Raw genomic sequence first — 21,283 nt, 5'->3', positions numbered from 1 at the left:
GGGGACCCGGGTTCAATTCCGGCCTTGGGTGACTGCCTTTGTGCAGTTTGTACGTTCTGCCCTGCTTGGGTTTCCTCCGGATGCTCTGGTTTCCTCCCACTGTCCAAAGATGTGCAGGTTAGGTGGATGGGCCATGCTAAATTGCCTCTTAGTGTCCAAAGATGTGCAGGTTAGGTGGATGGGCCATGCTAAATTGCCTCTTAGTGTCCAAAGATGTGTAGGTTAGAGGGTGGAGGGAAGGGCTTGGATGGGATGATCAGTCGGAGAGTTGGTGCAGACTCGATGGGCCGAATGGCCACCTTCTGCACTGTAGGGGTTCTATGATTCTATTTCATTCTATAGTAAAACTAATTTCAAGGACAAAATGCCATCAGGAAGTAAATCTAATTTGTATCTATGGTTTCAAGTTTGCAGTGCAGAGTAAGGGAATGGCAGTAATACTAAATAGATGATTTTCTTCATGTGTGGCATAGCAAGTAGATGTTAGAATTGAACCATCGGATGTGATGTAGAACAGTTTATGGAGTTTATTATTTCAGTTCAAGGATCTTGAACCGAGTTGGGGAAGAAATAGCATGACAAAAACAGAGACTAATATTGTTGTCCAAACGATTTATGGACAAACTTCTCTTCAGGAAGACAAAACAAGGATTGGAACCTTCAAGGAATTTAGAAACAAAATGGTGGAAGCTATATCAATGCAAAACTGTCAGGTGAGAAAATGTGCAAGTTTAGGCTCAGTCATTGAGTGTAGTCAAGACAGAGATTGATGGATTTCTAGAGATTGTACATATCAAAGGATATGGGGATAGTGCAGGAAAATGGCGTTGAAGGAGGGAATCGGCCTTGATCGAGTTGCACTGCAGAGGAGGCTTGGGGAAGTCGACTGGCCGACTCCCGCTCCTATATTTCACCTTGAGAAAAAGAGACAAGAGAAGCCAGAAAATTGTACCCCAGTTCATCTTACCCAGTTCTCAGTAAACCAATACGATCAGGATGAAGTTTCTGTACTCTTGGAGAAACATACATTTTAAATTGGGGCCTCTCAACACAGATTTCCAAAATAAAAACAGAAAATGCTGGAGGAACTCAGCAGGTCTGGCAGCATCTGTGGAGAGAGAAAGAGCTAATATTTCCAGTCTGTATGACCCTTGCTCAGTATTAAAGGGAGGGAGAAACGCGATGGATTTTACACTGTGTAAGGGGGGTGGAGGAGGGGGAGCAGAGTAGAAGGTCAATGACTGGTGGGAGTTTGGGGAAATTGCAACTAAGATGTGTAGATCATGAGACAGAGGAAGTGTTAACGACAGGAGAAGGTGCTAATAGTTGCATTAAGGTAAAATATCAGAATCTGTTCATAGGAGAATAAAGATCAAAGAAAGCAAAACTGAAGAACAAGTGACAGATGGTCCAGGTGATGAAGGGGTGGAGGTGGGGTGGGGGGAAGGAGGGAAAGGCATTTGCATTGGGACAAAAAGTGCTTTCTAAAAGCCTGGCCCTGCATGTCCAACCATAGCACTCTTTGAAGAACTGAGAAAAGATAAAGGACTAGCAGTAGATGTGGTTTAGAGATCTTTTATAATATATTGTACCATTTGAAAAAAAAACTTCTGGCAAAGATAATGGCACGTGGAATGAAGGAGAAATTGAACTTGCATCCACAATGGGTGTAAAGTCAGCAGAGTGACGGATCCACACCTGGTCTGAGGCTTTATGACTCAGTTAAATGCCACTGACAAACTCTGCACTCCAAATCAGCTGATTACCCTGGGAAAGGGGCAACAGGAAACCTCTCAAAGCAAAGTGTAAGGGTGAGGGGAAGCTGCAAAGTTATTGTGAGTGGTGGTGCATTCCATAGGAGTCACTGTTCTTATTTACTATTGATATAAATAACCTGGATTTAGGAATCAGGAGGACAACAATTTGATAATGGCACCAGGTTAGGTGGGTAGAAAGTACATACATTTCAGAAATAATGTACCTTAAGGTATAAGATTTTAAATAGAGTGGAGGATTAGTGAGGTATTGGGGTGCAGATTCACAGCTCAAAGATAAGGCCACAAAGGGGTAAGTTGAAATCCATTTTTTTTAAATCTAGAAGAGGAGAAAACAAAAGTAAGGAAGAAATTGTAACTGGAATATTAGCTATGATTTTGTGTGACCTTAAGAATTGATCCGACATGCTCATTCTAGCCTTGTGGCCCTGGGGGAAATGATAAAGTTGCCTGCAGGTATCGAAGGAAGTGTGATCACTTGCTGTCTCTTTTTTTCTGGACTTTATATGTTCACCCTGCCACCTATGGTACAACAGGAGGACATGTTTCTCCTTCTGTGGCTTCCTTGAGAAAAACAGATATCTACTTCCATTGATACAATTCTCAGATGGCCTCATTATGAATACTGAGCTGAGTTCCAAAAATGATTAATCCATTTAGTCAAGAAGCAAATATTTACACAGCTTGAAGAGGAATATAAGCAGGAGAAGGCCATTTGGTCCTTTGAGTTGTTCTGCCATTCAGTAAGGTCACTGCTGACCTGATTGTGGCTTTAACTCCACTTTCCTGCCTGCCACTCCTCCCTCCTCCATAACAACTAACTCCCCTGTCAATCCAAAATCTTTCTGCCTCAGCCTTAAGTATAAGTTAAGTTAAAAGTAAAGTTTATTTATTAGTCAGAAGTAAGGCTTACATTAACACTGCAATGGAGTTACTGTGAAATACTCAATGACCCAACCTCCACTGCTTGCTGGGAATGCACGCTCCTGAAGTGCACTCAATGTAGTTTCATGGACAAGCATGGTAACCAATTTGTGTCCAACGATGTCCCAGAAAAGCACTACCATAAGATCATTAACAGAAAAGAAACAGGAGGAGACCATATGGCCCCAGAGCCAACTCTATCATTCAATACAATCAGGGCTTACCTTATGCCTCAACTTTGCTTCTCTGCCCACTCTCCATATCCCTTCATTCCCCAAAAGCTCAGAAACATCTCAGCCTTGAATAATCTCAACGATGGAACATTCTTGAGTGAACCCCTTGAGTGAAGAAATGTCTCCTTATCTCAGTCTGAAATGATTGACCCCTTACCCTGAGGATGTGCTCCCTTGTGCTAGATTCCCCAGCCAGGGGAAACACCCTCTCACTGTCCAACCTGTCAAGCTCCTTCAGATCCTTGATGTGATACCTCTCATTCTTCGAAACTCTTTACAGTATAGGCCTATTCTACTTCCTCTCTTCTCACTGCACAATCTCTCATCCCAGGGACAATTCAGTGAACCTTCGCTGTTAGGGGCAGCACAGTAGCACAGTGGTTAGCACCGCTGCTTCACAGCTCCGGGGTCCTGGGTTCGATTCCCCGCTCAGGTCACTGTCTGTGTGGAGTTTGCCCATTCTCCTCGTGTCTGCGTGGGTTTCCTCCAGGTACTCCGGTTTCCTCCCACAGTCCAAAGATGTGTGGGTTAGGTTGATTGGCTATGCTAAGAAATTGTCCCTTACTGTCCAGGGATGCGTAGGTTAGAGAGGTTAGTGGGTATAATATGGGGTAGGGCCTGGGTGGGATTGTGTTCGGTGCAGACTCGATGGGCTGAAGGGCCTCTTTCTGCACGGTAGGGTTCTATGATTCTATGTACCGCCTCCAATGAAAATATGTCCTTCCTAATGTTTGACTGAAGGTTAATTGTTGGCCAGAAAACAAAGAGAACCTCCTGCTCCACCTTAGAATCATTCAACATTTGAGTCCTTTGAAGAGACAGATAAAGCCTTGTTTGATATCTCAGGTGAAGGACAGCAGTTCCAACAATGCAACACCACATCAGTATTGTAATGAAACATCTGCATTTGTGTTGGAACCATGTGTGAAAATGATAAGGACTGACACAAACTGAACAGGCGTAACAAAACATCAATGAGACTAAGAGTGGGATTTTCCATCCCCGCCTCTCTGGGGTGCAGTGGGGTTGGCCCGCCATGGGTTTTCCCAATTGCTAGCACCTTCTGTCACCAGGGAACCCATGGCAAGAGGTTGCCGTGGGCGGGACAGGAAGATCTCACTGGTGGGAAAAGCCGGAAAGTGTCAACCTGAGTATCGCGGTCCAAACAACTTATGACATATTGACAAACTAGTTCTTCCTCTTTAGAAAGCAAAGAAGTACGAGGAAGACAAGAAAAGATTACATATCGAAAGTCAACTTGGGCGGCTTCAACTTTTATCCAACCTCCTCAGGATGGAAGGTCAATCTGAGTGAAATTTCTTCCTTGTCCTTTAAGGGAATCAAGTGAAACACCAGATTATCAGAGGACGTTTCAATGCAGCTGCACGGTGCCATCCATGAAGATCAGCTCAGCACGGAGATGGTGGGTCCACTCTGGTGAACAGCACATTAGGGGAAGCGCAGCATTATGGCAGGAAGTTGTTGCATTCACCCCAAGTCTCTAACAAACCAAAGAATACTTTATGCACATCACTCTGTAGCAACTGAGCTTTAGACCTACAGTTTCACATTGAACATAAGAAATAGGAGCAGGAGGAGGCCATCTAGCCCTTCGAGCCTGCCCCGCCATTCAATAAGATCATGGCTGATCTGAAGTGGATCAGTTCCACTTTCCCGCTTTCTCCCCATAACCCTTAATCCCCTTGTCTATCAGAAATCTATCTACCCGTGACTTAAATATATTCAGCAAAGTAGCCTCCACCACTTCAATGGGCAGAGAATTCCAGAGATTCACCACCCTTTGAGTGAAGAAGTTCCTCCTCAACTCTGATCTAAACTGGGGTGAGACAAGATTGAAAGGCCTGATGAGATGCTGGTGGGGAGGGGTAGCATGGTGGTTTGCACTGTTGCCTCACAGCGCCAGGGACCCAGGTACAATTCTAGCCTCAGGTCATGTCTGTGTGGAGTTTGCGCGCTCTCCCCATGTCTGCGTGGGTTTCCTCCGGAAGCTCTGGTTTATTCCCACAGTCTAAATATGTGTGGGTTAGGTTGACTGGCCATGCTAGTGTCAAGGGGATTAGCAGGGAATAGGGCCTGGGTGGGATTGCGGACTGTACAGACTCGACAAGCTGAATGATCTCCTTCTGCACTGTAGGGATTCTATGGAGCGTTCATGAGATGCAAATGATTTGTGTGCCAGCGGGAAGATTGACTTGCCATTAACCCGCCATTGGGAGAATTGCAACGCAATTTCACCCCAGCCAGTTTCCAAATTTTTGGCACCCGCTAGATTGTCCAATCCTGCCCCACCACCAAACCTGCCATGGGCACCTTGGGAGAATTCCACCGGAGATTTCCTTAACTCTCAAAGCTTCTTTTGGTTGGTTCTGTATTACTCAATTATTCAATGAAAATCATAGAATCAGAATCATAAAAACCCTACAGTGCAGAAAGAGGCCCTTCGGCCCATCGAGTCTGCATCGAACACAATCCCACCCAGGCCCTACCCCCATATCCCTACATATTATACCCACTAATCTACGCTTCCCTGGACACTAAGGGACAATTTCTTATCATGGCCAATTGGATGTTTCGAGAGTAGCCGAGTACTTTGCGTCGTTTGTGTACGCTTAAACTGGACCAGCAGATGGGCACCATGACAGCTCAGTGACTATCACTGTTTGCTGTGCAGATACATGGATTTGGGCCTGTGTCTGTGGGAGTTTGCGCATTCTCCCTGTGATTGCGTGGGTTTTCTCCAGGTGCTCCGGTTTCCTCCCACACTCCAAAGATGTGGTGTAACAAACTGTCCCTAAATTATTCTCCCCTCAATCTGGTTTCCAATGGGGGTACCATAAGCATAGACATGGGTCAAGGGTGGAGGAGGAAAAACACATTGTTAAAATAGTGGCACAGGCTCATTGCGTCTGTTTCCCATGCTGTGTTGTTCTTGAAACCCACACAGACACAAGGAGAATGTGCAAACTCCACACAGATAGTGACCTGAGCTGGGAATCGAACCCAGGACCCTAGAGCTGTGAAGCAGCAGTGCTAACCCACTGTGCTACCGTGCCGCCCTAAATGTCACCAAAGTTTACACAAAACAAGTGGCACAATCTAAAATACACCAGAAACAATCATAACGGAGTTGAGGAGGAACTTCTTCACTCAAAGGGTGGTGAATCTCTGGAATTCTCTGCCCGTTGAGGTGCTGGAGGCTGCCTCGCTAAATATTTTTAAGATGTGGGTTGATGGGTTTTTGATAAGCGAGGGGATTAAGGGTTATGGGGAGAGGGCGGGAATGTGGAACTGAGCCACGACAGATCAGCCATGATCTTATTGAATGGCGGGGCAGGCTCGAAGGGCTAGATGGCCTACTCCTGCTCCTATTTCTTATGTTCTTATAAAAGAATTAAAATGAATGTCAAGAGTACAGCAACTCCTCTTCCAGCCACTGGGTGTCATCTTTAAGGCAGGACAGGGGGAATTTCGCTCCATTTTGTCAGGCGGTGACCCTGGAGTTTTGGCACAGGCAGCCGAAAATAGGAGGGTGGGGGGGATTTCATTCTTCAGTAATAGCATCATCTTAAAAACAGTGTCAGCTAGGCAAGGTTGCTGTAGATTATTGTGCAATAACCGCTGCCTGATATTCATGTCTGTGGATTTCTAGTAAACACAGTACTGAGCTCAGTGATAGTGACCTGTCCCAGGACCACACATGTTCAAAGGCCTCTCTGGGGGAACGTGGTGAGCAGGTGGTACCTGCAGAACGATGAGTCCACATTTGTCGGTGAGGAGGGGCTAGAAAAACACGCCCCCAGATACCATCCTCTCCTTGCCTCTCCGTGCATTCAAATGTGGCGTTTGGAGACACACTACTGTTAGGTCACAAAGGCATGGCTCGCCGTTCAGGTTTATGTCCAGTGCGTTGACTCAGTCAAGTTCAATTCTGCAGTTTGTAGACGACAGACTGAATTGTATGTAACTGACTGTTTTACTTTAGTTACTTCAATGGTTTTAAAGTTGATGAAATTTTGTTGCATTAAACACTGCAGAAAGAGGCCATTCGGCCTGTCGAACCGGCACCGTCCACAATCCCACCCAGGCCCCGGATGTTACAAGGATGTTACCTGGATTGGGTGGCATGCCTTATGAGGATAGGTTGAGAGAGCTCGGTCTTTTCTCCTTGGAGAGACAAAGGATGAGAGGGGACCTGATAGAGGTGTACAAGATGTTGAGAGGTATTAATCGGGTGGATTCTCAGAGGCTTTTTCCCAGGGCTGAAATGGCTGCCACAAGAGGGCACAGGTTTAAGGTGCTGGGGAGTAGGTACAGAGGAGATGTCAGGGGTAAGTATTTCACTCAAGAGGGTGGTGAGTGAATGGAATCAGCTGCCTTCGGTGGTGGTGGAGGCAAATTCGTTGGGGTCTTTTAAGAGACTTCTGGATGAGTACATGGGACTTAATAGGATTGAGGGTTATAGGTAAGCCTAGTAGGTAGAGATAAGATTGGCACGACTTGTGGGCCGATCGGCCTGTTTGTGCTGTAGTTCTTCTATGATTCCCATAACCTCACACATTTACCCTGCTAATCCCCCTGACACTATGGTCAATTTAGCATGGCCAGTCAAAGTAACCCACACATCTTTAAACAGGACAGTACTGAGTTTGTGTTTAGCTTCTGAATCAAGGTGGCTTCAGCCACTTCAGATTCCAGTGCCTGGAAACTCCCTCCAGTTTATTCTCTGTTTGTTCACGGAACGCGGGCATCGCTGCTAGGCCAGCATTTATTGCCCTTCCCCAATTGCCCTTGAGATTGTGAGTCACCTTCTTGAGCCGCTGCAGTCCAACTGTAAGTAACTGACCGTGCTGTTGGGAAGGGAGTTTTGGGATTTTGACCCAGCATCAGTGAAGGAGCCTTGATCAAGTTCCAAGTCAGGACTGGTCGTGGCTTGGAGGGGAACTAACGTGTAGTTGGTGTTGCTGTGCATCTGCTGCCCTCCAGGTGGTAGAGGTTGTGGGTTTGGAAGGTGCTGACAGAGGACGTTTGGTGAAGATGGTACATGCTATTGCCATTGTGCGTCAGTGTGAAGGGAGTGAATGTTTGTGGTGGTGGATACCAATCCAACAATGCAGAGGAAGCCATTTGGCCCAACAATCCCACCCAGGCCCTATCCCCATAACCCCATGTTTCACCCTAGCTAATTCCCCTGACAATAAGGATCAATTTAGCACGGCCAATCCACCTACCCTGCACATCTTTGGACTGTAGGAGGAAACCGGAGCACTCGCAGGAAACCCATGGGGAGAACGTGCAAACTCCACACAGACAGTGACTCAAGCCTGGAACAGAAACCGGGCCCCTGGCTTGTAAAGCAGCAGTGCTACCCGCCCTGTTGGGACGCTTTGCGTTGGATGATATTGAGACTTCTAAGTGTTGTTGGAGCACTCACGCAAGTGAAATGAGCCCCATTGCGCTCCAGATGGAGGGCAGGCCTTGGGGAGTCAGGAGGTGAGTCACTCACCCAGAATTCCCAGTCTCTAGCCTGCTCTTGTATCCATAGTGTTTATCTGACTGGTCTGGTACGTGGTAACAAACAGCTTTTCTTAAATATGGCCTTCTAACTTGTGCTGTTAGTCTGATCTGCTGCCTCTCATTCCTAACTGGATGGCAAACATGGGGGCGCAAGGCTGTGCCAGAGGAAACAGGGCTAACGTGATCAGGGTCATGACCTGGAAATGGTCCCGTCACCTGTGAGTTTTATTAAGTCGAAGAGTTAACTCGGTTTCTTTCCCACATCTGCTGCCGGCATGACCTGCTGAGAATATCCTGCAATTCCTGTTATTACTTAATGATAGGCTCGGTGACTCAGATGGAGGGAGAGAGAAAGAGAGAGGCTGGGAATGTACACAAAAGAGACACACATCCCTAAGAGGTGGAGACACACACAGAGAAAACCAAAGAGGAAAGTAGAGAGAGGGAGAGAGTGGAAAATGGAGGTAGAGGGGAGAAAACACAGAGGCACAGACAGAATTTGGGTGGGATTTTACAGCCTCACTCATCCCAAAGCTGTGAAATCCTGCTCGAGATCAATAAACCTTTCCATTGATCTTTCCATGGTCATTCCTTTCCATGATCTGCCGCTGGCCCACTCCGATTCCCGTGGCAAGCAGAACGAGAGAATTGTGGCCATTGTCTCTTAGGACATACATATAAGAAAGAAAGGGGCAGTGGTGTGAGAGGTGGTAGATTTAATTGGAGCTGATTATGATAGTCTATTGTTTCTGAGTTGGCAAATAATTCATGGAACGCACGGGTTATTCCTATCAGATAATGCTGGGAGATTGTTGAGTTTTATCAGCAATTTTTCTCTGCTGCTATCAAATTCAAATATATCTCACAAACAATTCATGCTTGAATCAATAAAGACCCTTAATTAAATAGATCAAGAGAGAGAAATTCTGATGGCAGTAAGTTACCAAAAGAGACAGATATAAAATAAACAGCAAAAGAGCCAGAGGTAAAAGTAAAGTTTATTTATGAGTCACAAATAGGCTTACATTAGCACTGCAATGAAGTTACTATGAAACTCCCCTAGCATGAGGAACCATTTTAAAAAAAAACACACACAGCAGACTGTTACGATCTGGAACACCCTTCCTGAAGAGCGGTGCAAGCAGCTTTAATCATAATTTTCAAAAGAGAATGTGACGGGAAGAGGAAATCTTTGCAGGGCTTTGAGGAAAGAGCAAGGGAGCGAGATTGGATATTTCACTCAAAGGATGAGGGATGGGAAAATTCCGCTCATTGTCTCTCAAAATACACACATCAGAAAGAAAGGGCAGTGGTGAGACTGGTGGGAGATTTCTGAGGAACCGATTATGATCAGTTATTGCAAATAATCCACTGAATGCAGTGGTTATTCCTGTCAGATCTTACTGGCAGATTGTTGGGTGTGTGTCCCCTCTGTCACAATCTGACATGTTGGGCAGGATGCCCTCCCTTCTCTGCTCTACCATTTTATGGGGCGGCACGGTAGCACAGTGGGTTAGCACTGTTGCTTCCTGGGTTCGATTCCCAGCTCGGGTCACTGTCTGTGTGGAGTTTGCACATTCTCCTCGTGTCTGCGTGGGTTTCCTCCGGGTACTCCGGTTTCCTCCCACAGTCCAAAGATGTGCGGGTTAGGTTGATTGGCCATGCTAAGAAATTGCCCCTTAGTATCCAGGGATGTGTAGGTTAGAGGGGATTAGTGGGTATAATATGTAGGGATATGGGGGTAAGGCCTGGGTGGGATTGTGTTCGGTGCAGACTCGATGGGCCGAAAAGCCTCTTTCTGCACTGTAAGGGTTCTATGATTCTAGGATGCTCATCAAAGAAAGTTTATTTATTAGGGTCATATATCGGCTTACATTGCAGTGAAGTTGCTGTGAAAATCCCCGAGTCACCACCTTTTTGGGTACACTGAGGGAGAATTTAGCATGGCCAATGCACCTAACCTGCACATCTTTCGGATTGTGGGAGCAATCATAGAACCCTATAATGCAGAAGGAGGCCATTCAGTCCATCGAGCCTGCACTGACCACAATCCCAATTCCCGTAACCCCACACATTTACCCCCTGACACTGAGAGCCAATTTAGCACGGCCAATCCACCTAACCTGCACATCTTTGGACTGTGGGAGGAAACCCACACAGACGTGGGGAGAATGTGCAAACTCCACACGGACAGTGACCCGAGGCTGGAACTGAGCGCTAACCACTGTGCCACTCTTCACCAAATCTCTTCAGCTAAACTGTGACAGTGTGCGAGTTTTTTGTTAAAAGTTGTCCAGAATATTGAGGAAGACTGACAGCATGGGCAAAGGCCTTGTGACTCCCCATCACGTCCGTCACTGCCCCTGGCTCTAGACCAAGCTCAGTGAACTTTAGTTGACTAGACTGTCCTGTTATTCAGCCTCCATGACCTACATAAGTTGCACACAAAAGCATGAAGACAAATCTACTTATCAGGGGGCAATGAGTTTGGTACAATAATTCAGAATGGAGACATTCAAAGCTTTAAGCTGGAACGTTTTAGGAAGTGCTTGAAATCCTAAGAACGTAATTAATCTTTTGTTCCAATTGGCAGCTCAATCTTTTAATCTAAATACTGTTGAATTACAGAATACTGACATGGACACAATAATAAGGTGAAATCTGCTGTGTGACTGTGAACAACAGGGATCTTGGAACAATACTCACAATAATAAATTCTTAAATCTGTTCTTGAGATCCGAAAGTTGCCCATCAATTTATTGCATGTATTGCAAAGGCTACGAGGTCTGTCCCACTCTTTAAAACAAACACACGCCAATGTTGGTGCAGGTCACTGCTGACACATTCATGGAAGAAAGTGAAATGTGACAAATAAGTCAAAATTGTAAGTACCTAGCTGGGAGAACGTGGACTCAACTTCACCTGCCTCTCAGGTAATAAATGTGCTGGCTTTGACATAGTGATATCAGCACTGGACTAATAATCTAGAGACCCAGAGTAAATCCCACCACAGCACTTGGTGAAATTTGAATTCAATAAAAAATTTGGAATTAAAAGTCTAAACAGACAACCATGAAACTATTGTCAGAAAAACCCATCTGGTTCTCTAATGTCCTTCAGGGAAGGAAATCTGCCATCCTTACCTGGTCTGGCCTACGTAATCCCAGACCCATAACAATGCGGGCAGCATGGTGGCAGAGTGCTTAGGACTGCTGCCTCTCAGCACCAGGGACCCGGGTTTGACTACCGTCTTGGGTCACTGTCTGTGTGGAGTCTGTACATTCTCCCCATGTCTGCGTGGGTTTCCTCCCACAGTCCAAAAGATGCGCATTGGCTGTGCTAAATTCTCCCTCAGTGTACCCGAATGAGTGCCGGAGTGTGGATACTAGGGGATTTTCACAGTAACTTCACTGCAGTGTTAACGTTATGTGACAGTAATAAATAAACTGAGACTGATTCTCAACTGCCCTCTGATATGGATGGGCAGTTAGGGATGGGCAATAAATGCTGGCTGGGCAGCCACACACACATTCCGTAAGAATCAATTAAAAAAAAGCAATTGACCTTTTCAACTGGGCAATATTCCGCAATCTAAAAACACTTGAAATAAAGCTGTCGTCATTGTGAGGGGCACAACACACGTTGGGCCCCTTGCTTACGCTCACAAGAGGGTTAATGTCTGCTTATGCACTCATCCGCACAATTGTGTTGAGTAAAGTGTACACGGGGCACTGACTTTACAGTGATTGCTGCAGCTTAACCAGCAGCAAGCTCTTATTTTTCATTTTACAGGAGCTACGTCCCCAACGCCATAGCTCACCTGAGGAGCCTATCGCTTTCTCCACGGCAATACCTCAACCAGCCAAGAGCTGACTTGCCAATTAGTCAGCACTCTTTCCTCCTGTAGTTATAAATTGTGGCGACGGTTTGAAATTTGGCATCCTTGTATTTGTCCTGATTTTCGCAAGACGGAAAAGCTCAGTAACAGACCTCTCTTTCCAGAAGCATCTCTTGGTCTTGGGCATGATGTATTCCAATATTAATATTATGATAGGCAGGGGTTTTTAATTCATTTGTGTAACACAGGCGTCGCTGGCTGGGCCCGCATTTACTGCCCAACCCTAGTTGCCCGAGGGCAGTTGAGAGTCAACCGCATCACATGTAGGCCAGACCAAGTAAGGACAGCAGGCTTCCTTCCCTTAAAGGACAGTAGTGAACCGGATGGGTTTCTCATCGACAATGGTTTCACGGTCATCAGTAGATTCTTAAATCCAGATAATTCTCTTGAATTCAAATCTGTCGAGGTGGGATTTGAACCCAGGTCCCTTGAACATTAACTGAGTTTCTGATTAATGGTCTAGCGCTAATACCACTAGGCCACGCTCTCCCCTTTATTAACTCCCGCTGATTTCCCTGGAGTATCCGTGAATTAAAGAATGATTTCTAGGACACTACTGCAAAGAGTAGAGAAGAACCACAGGGGCATTAAATGTCAATGATTATTTAAACCTTTTCTGTGAACACTTTTGTTTACAGAAGTATCAGACATATGAGAGAAGATTGTTTGGCTGACATCATCTAAGTAAGAAGGAAAGAGCCAATTAACTTCCTGATCCATGAGAGAAGATGGTCCACCGTAGCTGTTATGCCTTCTGGATCCCATAGGTTTGAAGCAATCACATTTTTAGACTTAAAAAGCTGGAACTTCATAGAGTGTATTTCTTGGAATTCTCCACACGGCTGGTGGACTGATCTCTTGTTAATTAGAACATAGAACATTCCAGCGCAGTCCAGGCCCTTTGGCCCTCGATGTTGCGCCGACCTGTGGAACCAATCTAATGACCCTCTAACCTAAACTATTCCAATATTATCCATATGTCTGTCCAATGACCACTGAATGCCCTTAAAGTTGGCAAGTCCACTCCTGCTGCAGGCAGGGCATTCCACACCCTTACTACTTAATCGACAACTGGCTGTAGTGCAGCAGTAGATGTGACATCCTGCATATACTGGGTGGCACAGTGCTTCACAGAGCCAGGGACCTGGGTTCGATATCCAGCTGGGTCACCGTCTGTGCGAAGTTTGCACGTTCTCCCCGTGTCCGCGTGGATTTCCTCCGAGCGTTCCGGTTTCCTCCCACAGTCCAAAAGACGTGCTGGTGAAGCGCGTTGGCCATGCTAAATTCTCCCTCAGTGTACCCAAAAAAGCATCAGAGCGGGGCGACTGGGAGACTTTTACAATAACTTCATTGCAGTGTTAATGTGAGCCTACTTGTGACTAATAAATAAACTTTATACCTTCCATAATAATCAACTCCTCTTTTTTTCTACAAATAATGTAATAGTATAACATCCCTGCTTCTTCCAAAGAAATATAATGCCTCTATGTCAAAATAACGGATCTAGTCATGTTTTTAAAACGAAAGATGATCAACAGTTGACTTTTATAAATAAACTGAAGCGTCTTTTATAGCTTGTTTTCTTCTCTCAGAAAAAATATTATTCACAATACAAGGTAGGTGGTAGGACATTGTGTCTCAATCCTGTAGCTTTGGTTTACTTCAGTCTTAGTGGTAAGTTGGCCTGCCACACAGGCAATATAAACAGTGCGTGGCGATCTTGATGACGTAAGGGTCAGGCTTGATGTTTCTAACGTTGTGTCCCTTGCTGGTGATGTTGTTGATATTGTACCTCTTGTCAGTGACGCTGTTGATGCCTCGCCAGTTAATGATGTTGCTGGCATTGTTAATAATCCTTTCTTGCACAGGTTTGTTTTGAATATAGACTTCCGTTCCCTCTCAATCTCAATGAGGTGTGACCTTGGGAGTCTCAGTTTCAACAAGGTTGGGTTTTGTGTATGTACAGCCCGTCCTTTCAACCATTGAGGCAGGGGTTGGCGTGCTTCTTGAAAAGTTGACCTTTTATCCATAAATCAGTGAATTGCTTTATTTCCTTCCGGTTACTGGAAGTATCTTGCTTGACGAAATTGTCTTGTACTTTCTTCCATTCAAGGACCACAATGTAGGCAGAGCCTGTCAGTCAGGATTATTTGGTAAACACTGCGGTCAGGATCAATAGGGTGCTTGAGGTGCAGTCAACCGTGAAGGGAATTCAAAATAAACACAGATGGCTGGAAGCTGATAGAAAGTTTTTGATGTGACAGCTGGATCTGCTACCAGGCGCTGCAGTTGAACTTTTCACAGATCAAAGGCTCCAAGTGCAATGAAGAGGGTTTTAATCATTTCTGCCTGGAAACTGTCCCTCAGGTGAAACTGACACCTTCTCTCTGTCAGAGAACTTCAACAGTGCTTGCTCTCACCTGCAGCTTCTGACTGGGAGAAAGTAAAATCTCTGCTGTAGAACGGTGTGCCGCCATGATTTAAAATCCTGCCAGGTGACCGGAGGGGGGGGGGGGGGGGGAACGTGGAGGCGAAAGTGACGAGGCCGTTTCAGAATTTGCACAGCTGACAGATAGGAATGCAGAAATTGTCCCCAATCCCAGCCCTCCCAATCCCCCCCCCCCCAGAATCATTGAGGGATCCTTCTGCTGCAACCTGGCAGAAGGAGAGGGGCAAATGGCCATTGGATTTACCTCCTCGAGCCCCTTCAGGGCCCAAGGTACCAGGTTAGAGGTCAGTGTCGGGGGGTGGAGGGGGGAGGGCGGGCGTGGGGTGGTGGTGGGGGGTGCAGGACATGACTTGAAGGCAGGCTGAGTGGGCACTCTGAGGGGGAAGTGGAGTTGTGGGGTGGGGGTTGGGTCTGGTCACTCTTATGTCTGCATGGTGTGGGTGGTGGTGGTGGGGGGGGGTTACCCATTATTTGTGGGTGGGAGTGTGGAGAGTGCCCCTTTTTGGTGAGGGGTTGGTGATGCTCCCCTGATCAGTGCGGGGGATGGGGGGGTCTGTTATATGAGCACTGAGCCCTTTAGAAATGGCAGGCAGGTCTCCGAACAGCGGGATTAGCCAATGGTTTGCCTGCTATGCATAAATTTGCATCTTTTAGTTGGGAGAATCCCACCTGGCAGATGTTGTTAAGTGGGTAACCCTCCTGCTGGCATAGGCTCTTAGGGGCGTTGGTTTTCCCTCTTGCACCAGGGCTGCTTCCTGGATATCTCCATACTTCCAGGTAAATGGTGGTCACAACTCTTCCCATCAACACCACAGAGCTGGATATTATTAGAACTGAATAGTCTCATTAGCGATAGACAACATGGTTTTGTACGAGGGAGGTCATGCCTCACAAATTTGGTTGAGTTTTTTGAGGAGGTAGCAAAAATGATTGACGAGGAAGGGCCATGGATGTCATCTACAACCATTTTAATAAAGCATTTGACAAGGTCCCTCATGGCAGGCTGATGCAAAACGTTAAATCTCGCAGGATCAAAGGTGAACTTGCTAGATGGCTACAGAACTGGCTTATCCATTGAAGACAGGGGCTAGCAGTGGAGGGGTCTTTTTCTGATTGGAGGTCTGTGACTAGTGGTGTTCCACAGGGCTCCGTACTGGGACCTCTGCTGTTTATGATATATATAAATGATTTGGAAGAAGATGTAGCGGGTCTGATTAGTAAGTTTGCGGACGACACAAAGATTGCTAGAGCTGCAGATACTGATGAACATTGTCAGAGATTACAGCAGGATATAGATAGGCTGGTAAATTGGGCGGAGAAATGGCAGATGCAATTTAATCCAGATAAATGCGAAGTGATGCAATTTGGTAAATCTAATGCAGGGAGGAGCTATACAATAAATGGCAGAACCATCAGGAGTATAGACACACAGAGGGATCTGGGTGTGCAGGTCCACAGATCCTTAAAGGTGGCAGCACAAGTGGAAAAGGTGGTGAAGAAGGTATATGGCATGCTTGCTTTAGTGGACAGGGCATCAAGTATAAAAGTTATATAGAACGTTGGTTAGACCACATTTGGAATACTGCGTCCAGTTCCGGTCACTACAACACCAGGAGGCTTTGGAGAGAGTGCGGAAAAGGTTTACCAGGATGTTGCTTGGTATGGAGGGTCTTAGATATGAGGTGAGATTGAGTGAACTAGGGTTGTTCTCCATGGAAAGATGGAGGTTGAGGGGCGACCTAATAGAGGTTTATAAGATTGTGAAAGGCATAAATAGGGTGAACAGTTGGAAGCTTTTTCCCAGGTTGGAAGTGACAAACACAAGGGGTCACATGTTCAAGATGAGGTGGGGTGCAAGGTTCAATACGGATATGCGGGGGACGTATTTTATACAGAGAGTGGTGGGGGCCTGGAATGCACTGGAAAACAAGACAGTTGAGGCAGACACTCTAGGATCATTTAAGACTTATCTAGATAACCACATGAACGGACTGGGAATAGAGGGATACAAATGGATAGTCTAGTTAGGAACACATGATCGATGCAGGCTTGGAGGGCCAAAGGCCTGTTCCTGTGCTGTATTGTTCTTTGTTCTCCTTTACATTTACTGGACGTCTTCTCTACTTTCTGCTGGAACACATCCTGGCTCACTTTAAGGCCAAAAGATTTGCCAGGATTTTGTAGCAACATGAGGAGTTGTTGAATGGTATCAACAGTGAAGGTTTCTTGTTTAGTTTCACACTGAAGCAGCCATTTCGGGCTTCAAGCTCTCTGAAAACTTTTGCTGCTCTAAGTGCTGGTGTGATCTCTTCCAGCATTTGAATGGGATTGTGATTATTTTTATTGCCTGATTAAGATCTTTGGAATCTAGGCAAATTCCTACCATTTGGCTTCTCTCTCACCACAATGGAATTTACCCACTGTGTAGGCTTTGTGACGCTATCATTGTCTCCTCTTCCATCCCCTGGAACTCTTTCCAGCCTTCCTTCTTGTTCCATTGGTACTTTTATGGGGAATGAATCTCTGGATTTCATGACTAGATCAACAGTGATGCGATACTCAAAATCTTCAAAGCACCCAGCCATCTTATCAAAACACTCCGAATATATATTTGGACCAGACCTTCCTTGCTTCTGATCAGAGGGCATTTTTCAATGGGGTATTAACTTCAACCTTCAGTTGCAATCTCCATTGTCTCCCCGTTTATTGAAATAGGTTGAAGCTCCTTGCTCATCCCCGGGATAACAGGACCATCTGTTTCAGTGATATAGAATATACAGTTAATGTCTTTCCCTCTGTATGTCCCTCTGAGGTATATTGTTCCTGGCTGTTAAATCTCAGTTTCCCCTGTATTCCATTAGCATCTCTCCGCTCAGTCTCAGAATGTTATCCTTGGAAAAACATTTTCTTCCAAATTTGAAGGAAAGTTCTGATATCGCCTGAGTAGAGTGATGTTACTGTGAGATAAGAGTGATTCATCAAGGCAGCATTAGAGTGAGTGTAGCATCAAGGAAGCCAAGCTAAATTTGAGTCAACGGGGATTGTGAGGAAAACTCTCCGCTGGTTGGCGTCATACCTGGCACAAAGGAAGATGGTTGTCACTGTTGGAAGTCAATCATCTCAGATCCAGGGCATTGCTGCGGGAGCTCCTCAGGGTAGTGACCAAGGCCCAACCATCTTCAGCTGCTTCATCAATATTCTTCCTTCCATCATAAGCTCAGGGGTGGGGATGATTACTGATGATTGTTCAACATTCAGCACCGCTTGTGACTCCTCAGATACTCAAGCAGTTCTTGTTCAAACGCAGCAAGACAGTGGGAAGTAACATTTGTGCCATACATTGCCAGGCAATGACCATCTCCAACAAGAGAGAATCCAAACTGAACTGGACCAGTCATATAAACACTGTGGCTACAAGAACAGGTCAGAGGCTCGGAATCTTTCAGTGAGTAATTCACCACCTGGCTCCCTAAAGCCTGTCCATCATCTGCAAGGCACAAGTTAGGAGTGTGATGGAATACTCCTCATTTGCCTGGATGAGTGCAGCTCCAACAACACTCAACAGGAGAAAGCAGTCCACTTGACTGGCACCTCACCAGAACCATGCACTCCCTCCATCACTGATGCACAGTGGCTCTGGGGAGCCAGGTTCAAATCCTGCCAATGCAAATGGTGAAATTTGAATTCAATTAAAATCTGGGATGAATAGTCCAATGATGACCAGGAAAACAGCTCCAGTTGTTGCAAAAACCCATCTGATTCACTAATGTCCTTCAGGGAAGGAAATCTGCCATCCTTACCTGGTCTGGGCTACATGTGATTCCAGATCCACAGCAATGTGGTTGACTCTTAACTGCCCCCTCAAGGGCAACTAGGGATGGGTAATAAATGCTGGCCCAGCCAGTGACGCCCAGGTCCCGTGAATGAATTTTAAAAAACTCACCAAGGTTCCTTAGACAGCATCTAGAAGGACGAGGGCAGCAGACACATGGAACCCCCCCTGCCTGGAAGTTCCCCTCCAAGCCACTCACCATCCTGACTTGGAAATAGATTGTCTTTTCTGTACTGTCAAAATCCCGAAACTTCCTCACTCTAACAGCACTGCAGCAGTTCAAAAAGGCAGCTCACCACCACTTTCCCAAGGGCAATTTGGGACAGGCAATAAATGCTGGCCTAACCAGCAACACCACATCAATGAATTTTTAAAAATACTCCAGTACTAAGATTCAGATTTATTGGTGTGAGCTGTTTATTTCTCACCCTCTTCCTGAACTGAATGGTTGTGTGAATTTATTTTTTTAGCAACTGACACATCTAGCCATTTCATGCAGGTTTATAGTTCCTATTGTGTTTTAACTCATAGAATCCTACAGTGCAGAAGGAGGCCATTCAGCCCATTGAGACTGCACTGACCACAATCCCATCCAGGCCCCATCCCCACAATTCCATGCATTTACCTTGACTAGTCCCCCTGACACTGAGGGGCAATTTAGCATGACCAATCCACCCAACCCGCACATCATTGGGCTGTGGGAGGAAACCAGAGGAAACCCATGCAGACACGGGGAGAACGTGCAAACTTTGCACAGACAGTGACCCAAGTCGGGAATCGAACCCGGTCCCTGGAGCAGTGCCAACCACTGTGTCACCTCATCAGCATCTTCCAGGATGTAGATGTTTATATTCTTTTCCTTCTCATTTGCTCTACTGCTCTGTCTTTGATAACTTATTTACCACCTTCTTCCTTTGATCTGCATATCTTTTTGCAGTGACTAGGTTTCTCCATACACTCTGCAGTTTGATCTATATGCTTCTGTCCAAGAACTCAAATGGTTGTCTGCTATTCTTGCAGATGTTTTTCTCTGTCTGGTATGCATTCTTTGTTGATGTTTCACCTTCCTCATAACTTAACTGAAAGTTAGCTGTTTGGTCATCAGAGTCTTCATCTGTCTACTTGTGGTTTCATGTGCTCTGGCTGTGTCTTTATCTATCACAAATATTGTGAATTTGTCCTTATCTTCAAATCCTTTTGTACATCAGGTTGTGTTGCACTCTGACTTGATCCATCAACCTTTCCTTGAACTTACATCACCACATTTCATTTTCGATCTTATCAAATTGTCAACAGGCCCACGTTGTTCCTGTCTCAGGTTTTGGAGGGATCCAATGAGTTGACTTTGGCTGTAGGTGTGTTCAGAATTTTTTCAAAACCTTTGCCTGAGTTTTTACTCATCCTCAGTCACCTCCTGGCTGTGAAACAAATTTAACCCTTTTTCTCCTGCCCACAAAAAGAATGTGGCTGACCCTAATTCTTCTTCACTGGTGTCTTTTAGAAAGATATGGAATGTCAGTCTGCCCCTTTTGTTTAAACTTCTCAAATGCCTGTGTGGTATCATCAGCTTCCCAATTCATTCAGGATTGTAGCTACTTGTCCATTGCTGTGGCAGTGGTCATGTTGTATTCACAAAGGGAAGGTGATGGTGCAGTGATATTGTCACAGGTACAGAGAGATATTAAATAGGTTAGGACTTTATTCCCTGGAGCGTAGAAGAATGAGGGGAGATTTGATAGAGGTGTATAAGATTTTGATGGGTATAGATAGAGTGAATGCAAGCAGGCTTTTTCCACTGAGGCTAGGGGAGAAAAAAACCAGAGGGCATGGGTTAATGGTGAAAGGAGAAAAGTTTAAAGGGAATATTAGGGGGGGATATTTCATGCCGAGAGTGGTGGCAGTGTGGAATGAGCTACCGGATAAAGTGGTAAATGCGGGGTCACTTTTAACATTTAAGAAAAACTTGGATGGGTTCATGGATGAGAGGGGTGTGGAGGGATATGGTCCAAGCGCAGGTCAGTGGGACTAGGCAAAAAATGGTTCAGCACAGACAAGAAGGGCCAAAAGGCCTGTTTCTGAGCTGTAAACTTTCTATGATTTCTATGGTAATCCAGAGAACCAATTTGTCAATCTGTAATCCAGAGAACCAGGGTAATGATCTGAGGACCAGGGTTCGAATCCCACCATGGCCGATGGTGAAATTTAAATTCAATAAGAAAAATCTGGATGAGCACAAAACCATTGTCATGGCAACCCATCTGATTCACTAATGTCCTTGAGGGGAGTGAATCCAGAATGTCGAGCTCTTGAATTCCTAGTGAATAGTTTCAGTAGCAGTATATCTTGTGATAAAAGCAAATTATTGCAGATACTTTGACAAAGGGTCACCTGGACTTGTAATGTCAGTTTCTTTCCTTACAGATGTTGCCAGACCTGCTGAAATTTTCCAGCATTTTCTCTTTTAGTTTCAGCATCTCTTGAGGCCAGACTCCAGGACACAAATCCTCTCAGACTTTAGCAGCAAGTTCAGGTGGATGGTAAATTGGATAGCATTGGAAAAATAACTAAATGTGAACACACTGGCATCGCTACTGAACACAACAGCTCCTGTGCACATTGTTTGCAAGATATCTGTGC

The 21,283-nt window shown here is 45.5% G+C and overlaps 1 protein-coding gene across 2 annotated transcripts in view; it reads right to left on the bottom strand.

Annotated features, from left to right (window-relative positions):
• Positions 1-21,283, bottom strand: part of slc16a2 (solute carrier family 16 member 2) — a 98,106-nt gene that overhangs the window by 32,330 nt on the left and 44,493 nt on the right. The window lies entirely within an intron of this gene.

This window comes from Carcharhinus amblyrhynchos, chromosome 4, assembly GCF_965287045.1.
Source record: "Carcharhinus amblyrhynchos chromosome 4, sCarAmb.v2.hapA, whole genome shotgun sequence".
Lineage (NCBI taxonomy): Eukaryota > Metazoa > Chordata > Chondrichthyes > Carcharhiniformes > Carcharhinidae > Carcharhinus > Carcharhinus amblyrhynchos.
The sequence above is the reverse complement of the archived record's forward strand: the minus strand, read 5'-3'. Positions and strand labels throughout refer to the sequence as shown.